Source organism: Hyaena hyaena, unplaced genomic scaffold (genome assembly GCF_003009895.1).
Source record: "Hyaena hyaena isolate Hyena2069 unplaced genomic scaffold, ASM300989v1 scaffold_119, whole genome shotgun sequence".
Classification (NCBI taxonomy): Eukaryota; Metazoa; Chordata; class Mammalia; order Carnivora; family Hyaenidae; genus Hyaena; species Hyaena hyaena.
This window is the reverse complement of record NW_024080750.1, coordinates 146,295-157,208: the sequence shown is the minus strand read 5'-3', so window position 1 is coordinate 157,208 and position 10,914 is coordinate 146,295.

Here is a 10,914-nt window from a genome sequence, read left to right as displayed (position 1 = left end):
TGTCAGAGATTCTGAGGGTTGCCTGCAGCCAGACTCAGTTTACTTGTCATTCTATCAATCAGAAATTGTTATTAATGGCTCGCCTACGCGTGTGCGATGGGACTATAATTTATGTCCATAATAATAGCCTGGAGGTGGCTTGGGTTCCTACAGGGACTGTTCAAGGGAAGATTAAACTCCGCTCAGTATACAGAAGGCTTCCCAAATCGGTGGCAGTCGCTTCTAGTCGTCCGGAGAGATCCGGCAGCATCCGTAATACAGGCGGAGAGGAGGGGGCGGGCGAGGCGGCAGAGAGGCCCCAGGAGAGCGTGAGTCAGGCCCCAGCTGGTCTCTGCTTTGCCTCTTTGCTCTCTTGCCTTATTCTCTCTTCCTCGCCCCGCACGCCTCTCAGCGAGGACGGGCTGTGATTAAAACCATCCATCCTTTACATCATTTATTCATTCACTCATGCATTCATTCGGCGAAGATGTGGTGCACCTGCGACATGCCAGGCCGTGTTCCGGAAGCCGGGGACACGGGAGGGAACGAGATGGGGGGGCTGCCTTTGTGGAGCTTAACCAGTGTGGGGGGCTGACTGCGGACAAATACAGTCATCCCCCCTTCCCCGTGGGGGCTTCGTTCCAGAGCCCTCGGTGGGTGCCGGAGGCCACGGCCACGGCCACACGTACTGTGTTTCTCCCGCCACACACACACCTGGTGAGTCAGGCTCAGGGAGACAGTGACCTCGAGCACTGGTAATGAAGTGGGCAAGGCTGGCAGTTCCTATCATAAAAGTTACATGAGTGTGGTCTCTCTGTCTCTCTCAAAACACTTGGTTTGTACTCACCCCCTTGTGACGAGGGGAGATGGTAAAATGCTGTCTGGAGAGATGAGTGAGATGAATACACTGGCCTGTGGCACAGAGCGAGGCTTCCATGGACCTCTGATGCTGTCTCGGCAGAGGAGCATCTGCTTCTGGGCCGTGGTTGACTGTGGGTAACCAGAACCACGGATAAGAGGGGACCACTGTACATAAAATAATAGAATAAGACGTGTGAAGGAGAACAGGAGAGCAGGGTCAGGATAGGAAGTGCTGGGCGTGTGGATCGCTGTTTGGGATTGGGTAGACAGGGCCGTCTCCTTGGCGTAAAGACGGGCAGGAAGTCAGGGGGTGAGCCTGGGGGAGGATGAAGGGGAGGAGACGTCAGGGAGGGACAACAGTAAGTACAAAGGTCCTGGGGTAGGAATATGCTGGGTCTATTCAAGGAAGGCCCAAGAGCCTTGCACAGAAAACCCATGGAGTTGCTTTTGCTGTTGATGTTCTTACCGTTCTGGTGACCGTCCAGAAGATGAGGAAGCACGCACACATGTCCCCACTGGGGCCTGGAAAGGTGGCTCTTCTAGGTCTTTACCCTTCACGTAAAGCTCCTGTCAGAAGTTTTACTTGGAAAGGAAAGTCTTTTCTTATACGCCACAGTCCCTGCTTTCTTGCAAGACTCGAGTTAATAATTCCCAGATTCACATTCTCAAGATTGGAAGCTGCTGCTGTCCTGAGCTTGTGATAATCAAAGTCGGGACCAGGCTGCGGGGCACCTCCCCGCGGCCGCCTCTGCCGGTGTGATTTATTCACACCTTCCCGGGGGATGGCGGGCGCTGAAATTGCCAAGAAGCGCTGGCGAGAAGGGTCAGTTCGAAGCAGGGGACAGGGCTCGAGAAGGAGCCGAGAGATGTCCCCCTTTTCCAGCCGGTAAGAGCTCTCCTTCATGACATACCTCCTTTTCTCTCTTGTCCCTTTCTCCAAGATAGGCTGAAGTCCGGGACCGGCCCAGCGAGCGGCCCATAGGCCTCCGGCATCACGTGCTTGCCCGGCAGCGGGCCTCCCGCGCTCCACCCGCCGCTCTGCTGTGTCAGGAGCCCCCCGCGGAAGCAGGCCAGGAGCACCCCACTTCCGGGAGGCCTCAGTTCCCGCGCCTTCCCAGTTCACATTCCCAGCCTCTTGGAAGACCAGAAATGAGTTTTGCCTGGTGGGGGAGAAACCCACCCCGAGGGTCCACACCCAACGGCACACCCCTACCCCAAGAATGCCCCAGTCCTGACGACCTGGTTTCCCTAATGGGTAAAATGATCCCAGATGTGGCCCAGAGCCTGACGCCCACGGCTTGGGTTTCATGCAGGAAATTGTTTCTGGAGCACTCCGGCATGTCGGGAAGCCACTTGCTGGCTTTTGACTTCTCTTGGAGCATAAGTGGGCTCCAGGCTAACTCTGCAAACGTAAACAGGCGTCCCCTCCAACCGGTAGAGCAGGAGCTTGTGATGTTCGCGTCCTGACGCCCAGAAGGCATGCGCTGTGGGCCAGCGAGGACGCCAGCGTCAATTTTGAATGTGGATCGTGGCTTTGCAGGCATTGAGGACTTCGAAGCTTCTAGGAGGATTTAGACAGTGATTGTCAGCGGTGTGTGGTACCCACCGAAAGAATGTATCTTTGGAAAAGAGAGAAAAAGAAAAAGGAAACCTTGATGTTTGTGACGAGCAACGGAGAAAACGAGTATCTGGTGGCTTTGAACCCGGGACGTGTGGCCGAGAGCCCGTTCGCGATCAGGTGACTTTCTGAGTCCTCTGCAGATGGTCAGGCCAGGTCACCGCAGGCCTTCTTCCCAGAGAGCCACAGTAAGGGCAGCTGGCCGCCACTCCAGTCTATTTGGGTAAATATTCGCTTTCATGAATAAATGTGGATCTTTGGGGAATGGCTTCAAAATAAGCCGCAAACTCTTTGTAAATTATGTAAATTCCTATTTATCTATGTAATTGGCAACCACTGGGGATTGCAACTCCCCGCAGTTCACGATTTGTCTCAGCTGTGCTTTGCATGGCCAGCCCAAGATTACCGTGCGTGGCGGACACTGTGACGGGTGCCAGCATGGTTGACGCGGACGCCCCTCCCCGACCCCCACCCCCAGCAAGCAGAGAGGTGAGGACCCACAGGTGAGGCAGGCCCGGGTCACCATGTGGACAAGTTCAGGGTGGTGAACGACAGAGCGTTGGCCTTGGCCAAATGTTTACTTCTCCATGAGCATTTCATGAGCTCTTACAGGCCTAGAAGCGAGCACCTATCGCGAGATGGAGAGCACTGGCTTGCTAGCAGGATTGTATACAGTTTAGAGAAGCAGTTATTTATTGTGAAACTCTTCTTTATTTCGATCCCTTTACGTGGATCTGTTCAAAGCAAAGCCACTGTGTATATATAGATACATTTTAAATTGTGTCCTGGATCCAAATGCATATCCCTTAGAGCTTGAATTATGTTTTTAAGACGCATACGCACCGTTCGGCGCCGCGGCAAGATGGCATCTTGGAGAGAAATTCATCCGTTGTGCTAACACTCAGAAAATACTAACTGTCAAATGCATAATAAAAAAAAATCTAGAAGTTTGCTCTGATTTGTGGGTTTTTCTTGCCGGTGTTATACTTATGGTTACACATCAACTTTTCATGGACCTCTGGAGAGGATGGAGGGAGTTATAGCCCAGGAAGTAGAATCCATCCAAAGTCAATTATGGAGGGAGGCGAGCACAGGGCTGCTTGGATTTTAAGGAAGGAGCGGGATTTGGGGACCATCCGAGGAAGATAAACAACTGGAGGCGGCTTCGGAAGAGAAATCTGGGGAGAGGATTGGCTCCTTCCCCTGGCACTATCCCATTCACCTCGGTAGCACCCAGAACATTGTCCTGCGGCCCCACAAGCCTCGGAAGTGCCGGGTCAGGAGTCGGGGACAGAGTGGTCTCGGTCAGCGACCTGCAGTTGACCTTCCACCCTTCCAGATGGGCATTTTCTTTTGCTTTGCTGCTTTCAGGTTCGTGGGAATTAGTAGCCTCAAGCGACCACATTTTGTTTGATCTTCTCCATAAATTGCAATAGTTTTAAGCCTTCAGGACAAGGGCGTCTTGGGCAAGGGGGGTGGGGTGGGGCTGGAGGTATCAGGAAGGATTGGGTTTTCTTCATTTTTTTGTCCCCTTTCTGTTTCCTCTCTTCTGCGTCAGGGCTCGGAGACCACCAGGCGCAGCGATCGGACAGGCGCTCAGCTAAAGACAACGAGAAACCCATTATTCTGAGTCGATCTGATCACATCCAGTCTGAGAAAACCCAAGAGCCTCTCGATTTAATTAAACTCATGTTAGAGAAGTTTGACTTTGATGAACCGGTAGCACCAGCACTAATTTTTTCTGCAGGGTGCGGAGCGGCGCAGGACAAGCTGCCAGGGCCCACGGGGGGCAGGAGCGGCCGCGCTGCCCACGGCGGCACCGCAGACCCTGCTGGAAGGAGGAAGGCGTTCAGGACCTGGGGCGGCTGAGTCCCGGCCTGCCCGGCGCTCCTGGGATCAGGGTGGAGGAAGAGAAGGGGAGCCCGCGGAGCGGGGAGCAGGGCCCAGTGCGGGGAGCAGATGCGGGGCTCCTGGTTCAAAAGTGTAGGAACTTCTGGATTGAGACAGCAGAGCACTGGCCGGCCGTCGGCCATCCACCAGCAGGAAGGGCAGCTGTTTGTATCTGGAGAGCTGGCTTTGCCACCAAGTCGTCAAAGGGCCTTAAACCAGGTCTCAGTTTCCTCGTTTATAAGATGGGGGTGGTAGTACCAGCCTGCCTACCTCATTGCTTTATCCGGAGGTCCACTGAAAGAAACAACCTATGTAAAAAAGGGTTTAAATTTTTGGTTTTTTAAATATTTATTTTGAGAGAGAGAGAGAGGGATACAGAAGGCACACATGTAAGTGAGGGAGGGGCAGAGAGAGGAGAGAATCCCACGCAGGCTCCGAGCTGTCAGCACAGACCCTGATGTGGGTCTTGATCCCATGAACCACGAGGTCATAACCTGAACTGAGATCAAGAGTCAGACGCTTAACTGACTGAGCCACCCAGGTGCCCCATGAAAAAAAATTTTTAATCCTAAACTCACACGAGGCATAAGATACAGTCTCCAAGTCTTCAGAGTTTGATCTGAATTAGTCACCAGCTCCTATTTTTTACAAAAACTTTCTCGTGGAAGCACATCTTTGAATTCAGACTGTTTTTCAAAGTAATAGAATTTGATTTATAGAAATTGTCAGGATAGTTGATTTCCTCCCCCCAGAAGATATATATTCTCTAAATCCCCAAATTCTGTTATATGAATTCTTAAGTATCTCACAGCTTAAGCAAATCACTCACCTGTTATTCAGACCATTATAAACCCACTTGGGTCCTTCAGTCAGTGAATATGCAATTTCTTGTTTCGTTGCTGGCAGGAACGCTCAGAATTTTTGAGATCTGAGTGGTATTTAGTGCAGGGAAATTTCAGAATTAGTAACCGTCAGGGGCCAGAATGAATGAATGCAACTAGCTTCTGCCAGGCATGCATCATTAATCCTCTCAGCATTCCAGAATGATGTACTGAGTAAATGGCAACAGGTGAGCTGATAAATGGACGAGGCAAAGGTGTGAGGAATCGCCCTCAATAGAAGGCACTCAACAGGTGTGTGTAATGCCTTGTGCGGTGAGGCGAGGAGGAGAGGTGTTGGTCCGGTCTGGGGGTGAAAAGAAGACTTCCTGGAGGAGGTAGGAGTCAGCCAAGCCACGCTACAAAGCAAGGGCGCCCCAGGTAAGGGGCGGAGCCTGAACAGAGGCTTGAAGGCAGTAGGGGTTGGGGGGGTGCTCGGGGAGGTGGGGGAGCTCTGGCTGTAGGTGGGTCAGGGCACGGGGGGAGGGGAGCAGGTGTGGGCGGGAAGAAAGGGAGGGAGGGACTTGAGGCCACGTTCACGACCCAGGGAACCAAAGCCAACTGTGACTGTCTCCATGTACCTGAAATGCGTGGGGTCCGGACAGCCTCTGTCTCTGAAACAGGTGACAGTCATGTAACACAGTAACATGTCAGTGTTGAGAAGGTTTGCGTTCTGTTGTTTGGAGACACCTTCCCCACACGGGTCCCGGGAAGGCGGGGCCCAGAACTGGAACGGGACACTCTGCGCGTCCCCACGGGTTGGGTCTGGACGCACACAGTGTTCACCGCGTGGAAACATTGAGGCTCAGAGGGGTCTGCAGAGGGCTCGAGGATGCGCGTCTTCGGCTTTGTGGGCCACTCGTGTCCGCAGCCGTCACTCTGCTACCCTATGGCCATCAATAACCCATAGACAAGTGTGGCTGCGTTCTGGAAAACTTCATACCCAAGGACAGTCGGTAGGTGGACTCGGCCAGTGGGCTCCCCCCTTGCTGCTCCCGGAACAGAGAGCTCTGTGAGTCGTGAAATTTCTGTGTCCCTGTCTTGGCAGTGTCTTTATTCTGATGTTTATCGGTGCTCGTTTGCCCTGGGCTAGGCTATTAGGTTGACCGCTGTGTCCCCTCGGCTGTTTGGGGCCACTCATTTCCTGCTGATGTCAGGCACGGCTGGCTAGATGTCTTCGCTAAGACCCATCACTGTCCCCATGCAGGTGATTGTCTTCTCTCTGGGGCCTTCAGGACTTGCGTCTTCATCCCTGATGCCTCGCAGTTTCCGTCACAAGTCCACGTGGGCATCTTCATTTCTTCTGTTTATAGCAGGACTCTTCCATCTGGGGACATCATCCATTTATATATTTTTAAAAGTTTTTATTTATTTTGAGAGTGAGCGAGAGAGAGAGAGGATGAGTAGGGGAGGGGCAGAGAGAGGTAGGGAGAGAGAATCCCAAGCAGGCTCTGCACTGTCAGCATAGAGCCCCATCCAGGGCTTGAACCCATGAACCATGAAATCATGACCTGAGCCAGAAGCAAGAGTCAGACGGCTGACCGACTGAGCCCCCCAGGTATCCCAAAGTAAGTGCCACCATTTCACGTCTTCATGATAATTCCATGATATGAGAATTGTCATTGTTCTCATCTTTCAGATGATCAAGAAAAGCGAAGCCCAGAGAGGTCAGTAACCGCCGGTCACGTAGCTGGTCATTAGTCCTCAGCTCTGTGCAAAGTGCCCACTTGGATGAGTATATAATTAGTCAGTGGCATGAAACAGTGAAGAAGTAGGGCTCATAATCATTTTATGAAGATTTTTAAAATTAAAGCATTTAATAAGTGATACTCTTACATGATTCAAAATTTAAAACTAGCAAAAAAAAAAAAAAAATCTCCCCCACCCCTTTTCCCACCCACCTGGCTCTAGAAAGTCACATGTACTCCTTTCTGGTCTACCTTCCACAGTTTCCTTGTGAAAATACAGGCAAAAACAAGCACTCAGTCTTGCTTTTCTCTACTTTCTTCTGCAAAAGTTAGCATTCAACACCGTTTGATTGTTTCTTTTCCTGCTACCACTTTTTACACCAAATGTGTAGTATTTTTTGTTTTTTTCCTGACACCACCTATGCGTTATTTTTCTTCACCAATTCTCCAATTCTATGACACCAGCTGGGTGCCCAGCAATCCAATTCAATCCTGACACGATCTACCCAGACCAAGTATCAGATCTCTGATGGGTCCCACGACGCTGCCCCCGCTTCAGACACCATGCAAGCAGAGTCCCATGGTGACCCATGCTTAAGCCCCGCTGACTACAAATTTGAGGGTTCGCACAATCCTTGCCCCCCATCAGGCTTGATAATTCAGTAGAGTGACTCATAGAACTCAGGAAAACTCTCCTGCTACCATTACAATATTGTTATATAGGACACAACTCAGGAACAGTCAAACGGATGAGATGTGGAGGGTGGGTTGGAGGAGAAGGTGGTGCAGAGTGGCTCGGAGCTGTCATGCCCTTTCTAAGCCCGACACCCGCCCAGCACATCAATGTAGTCACCAACCTGTAAGCTTCCAAATGCCCCTAGGGCGGTTTTATTGAGGGTTTGTTATGTAGACACAAGTGATAAGATCACTGCCTGCCGGTGATTGAACTGTCTCCAGCTCCTCTCCCCTTGGAGGTCAAGGGGTGCAGCTGAAAGTTACCCCCCTTTCATCCTGGCTTGGTCTTTCTTGCCCTTAGGCCTCCGTCCTGATGAAGTCTTCCCCTCCCCCCATGAGTCATTCATTAACATACAAAAGATAGTAAATTTCAACAGTTTTAGGAACTCTGTTCCAGGAACTGGGGCCAGAGACCGAATATTTATTTTCTATTCTACCATAAAGCCACACTCTTTTTGACCTTGCCGTTTGGCTGGATGTATCCAGGAGATGAGCACACCATGGTGTATCCAACCAACACCCATGATGGACAATGGGTCACTTTCTATATTTTGTTGTGACCAGCAATGCTACGGGGACAAGACCACAGCTCGGGCACCTCTGTCCCGGGAATAATTCCGAGAAGGGAGATTTGCTGTGTGAAAGCAGCCATGCTTCTGTGTTTTGGGTAGATATCCTCACATTTGAGGAATGTGTTGTTATTGTCTCGACCGCTAGATAAGTAATGTACCCGAGGCTCAAAAAGGAGAAGTAACTTCCCCAAAGTGACAGCTAATAAGGAGGTAGGAAGGACCCAGCTTGTTCACGGGGTTGGAGAAGCATGGGGACGAGGGTGGGAAACGCTATTGGGGAAAGTGAGATAAAGAGGTTTCATGGGATGGGACATCAGGAAAACAGCAGGCCAGGTGGGGATTGGAATGGAAGGAGGAGGAGCCAAGGGAGGCTGTTCAACGCCCCCTCCCCCCCATCAGGTGACTGGTTCCTTTGGGGAATTTTGCTGACCCTGGGAAGCGCAGTGAGAACCATTAAAAACACACTATGCTTGTTCCTTTGTCGTCACTGTCAAAGCTACTCTCAGCATGGCCACTGCGGCTGGTCGTCGAGGACAGCAGCCATTTTCTGGAAGCGCGAGGTCCCCATCTTATGAAAATAGCTTTTGCATCTTTTTACCAAGAGGAGAATCTTTCCCTCACTGAGAATGTGAAACGCAAGGTCTGTTTCCATGCACGCCAGACATCTTGGGGGTGTCTGTAAAGCCCATTCTTTAAAAACCTGATCCCACCCCCCAGTTAGACTGCTGTGGCGAAGTTGATAGCACATGACCCCACTGCTCTGCCAAACCTGAGGGACCAGGACTCAGTACCGCACAAACCGTCCACCAGGAGCTAAGGAGTAGAATGGCATGAGTGAGCTGGTCAGATGTTGGGGGTGAAGGACCTCAGAAAGGGGCTCCCTTTTCTGCCTTCTACGAAGAGCACTGAGGAAAGCCAGACTCTAGAGACAGAGGAGCAAGGAAGCTGCGCTTCTAGAAGAGCCCACCAATACAGAGCCTTGTCTCTGGTCCAGCTTCTTGGGAGCTGGCTGTACGTGGATTTCACGCAGTCATACATTTTCCTTTCAGCAAAATCCCTCCCATGCGTGCGCTCATGGCCCGGGATAAAACTTCGAATGTGGGTGCTGTCTTCTAACTTACCAACAGGAATCCAGTAATTACCAGCTCTTCTTGCTCCAAGTCCAAGGGAAAGAGCTCTGTCCCTGGTTGCACCTATACCAAATCCTGGCTCCATGGTGATTGGGCCAACCTGGGTCACATAACCTTCCCCCCACCAATCACGAGGCCAGGATGATACAGTGCAAGGGGGAGCCTGGGCTCTGATACCTACAAGCTCTTGGGCCAAAGGATGTTTGGCTGCTCCTCCTAGAAGTAGGAAAAGTGGGTGATGGGAGGCAAAACCCACAAGCATGTACTGCAGGTGACGGATAGTCCAAGGGTGTTGATGAAGACATCATGCCGGTCTTGAATTAAGTGAATTAAGTGAAACCATCAGTTTTCATCAATTTCCAGCCTGTGAATAGGAAACGCATCTTGAGCGGCTGGCTCGGGCACTTCCGAGCACACATCTTCCCAGGTTTTCTCACTGGAGACCTGGTGACATCTGTATTTCTCTCCACATCCTGTGGCTCAAGAAACAGCCTAGTGTTCACCATAAGGGAAGGAGAGCATTCACAGGGAAAATGTGCGTTCTTTTAAAAATGGTGTTAGAAGAGCTTGCCTCCCATATTGCACTGCAACTTACAAGTCCAAGGCCATCGAGCGTCAGAGGCATTATAGGATGCCCAGGAAACCTCCGCATACAACCAGATCCCAGTCAGACCCAGGGTCAGGGCATCCAGACTTTCTTTCTTTCTTTATTTTTTCACACAGAAACCGACCAAATTTTTACTGCATTCGCTACACGCTGGATTCCAACATGCTGGTCCAGAGCGTGGCTGGCTACAAGGGGGCAAGTCTCTCACGGCTCCTCCGACAGGCTTTCCCTTCCCCGCCATGTACATTATGTATTTTGATCCTCCTCACCGTCCCAAGTCCAGAGGCGGTTATTAAAAACACCCTTGATGCAAACAGTGAATGGCTATGACACACGGATGAGGGTGGGTGCGATTTCCACCACGGAACGTGGAATCTGCAGAAATGGTCACTGGAGGCAAGACGCCTCCTCAGTGGCTAATAGTCTGATGGAGCTCAAAACCCACAACTGTTTGTTTGTTTTTTTCCTGTTTTTGTGTTAAGGCATCCAGACTTTCAAAGTTGAACCTCCAATATCTTAAATATTCATGCATTTAGTTGCTTGGATCAAAAACCAGGGGAAACATTTTCCTACTAATTAAGGGCCTAACCTTGGGGCCAAGGAGCCCTGATTATAGGTATAGGTTAGAGAGAAGGGAACACCAAGATACATTAGAATTGCCATTGAATCTTCTCCAGAGTTATTCAATAACTAATGCTGGCTCAGGCATTTTAAATGTGACCCCAGCTTAGAAATGGGGTAGGATAAGTTCTAAGGGGCTTTATTTATGCTTCTCTTGGTTTATATAAACATTAAGTCCATGTTAAAAACGTACACATACAGGGGGACACCTGGGTGGCTCAGTCGGTTAAGTGTCCGACTTCGGCTCAGGTCATAATCTCGTGGTTCGTGGGTTTGAGCCCCGCTTCGGGCTCTGTGCTGACAGCTCAGAGCCTGGAGCCTGTTTCAGATTCTGT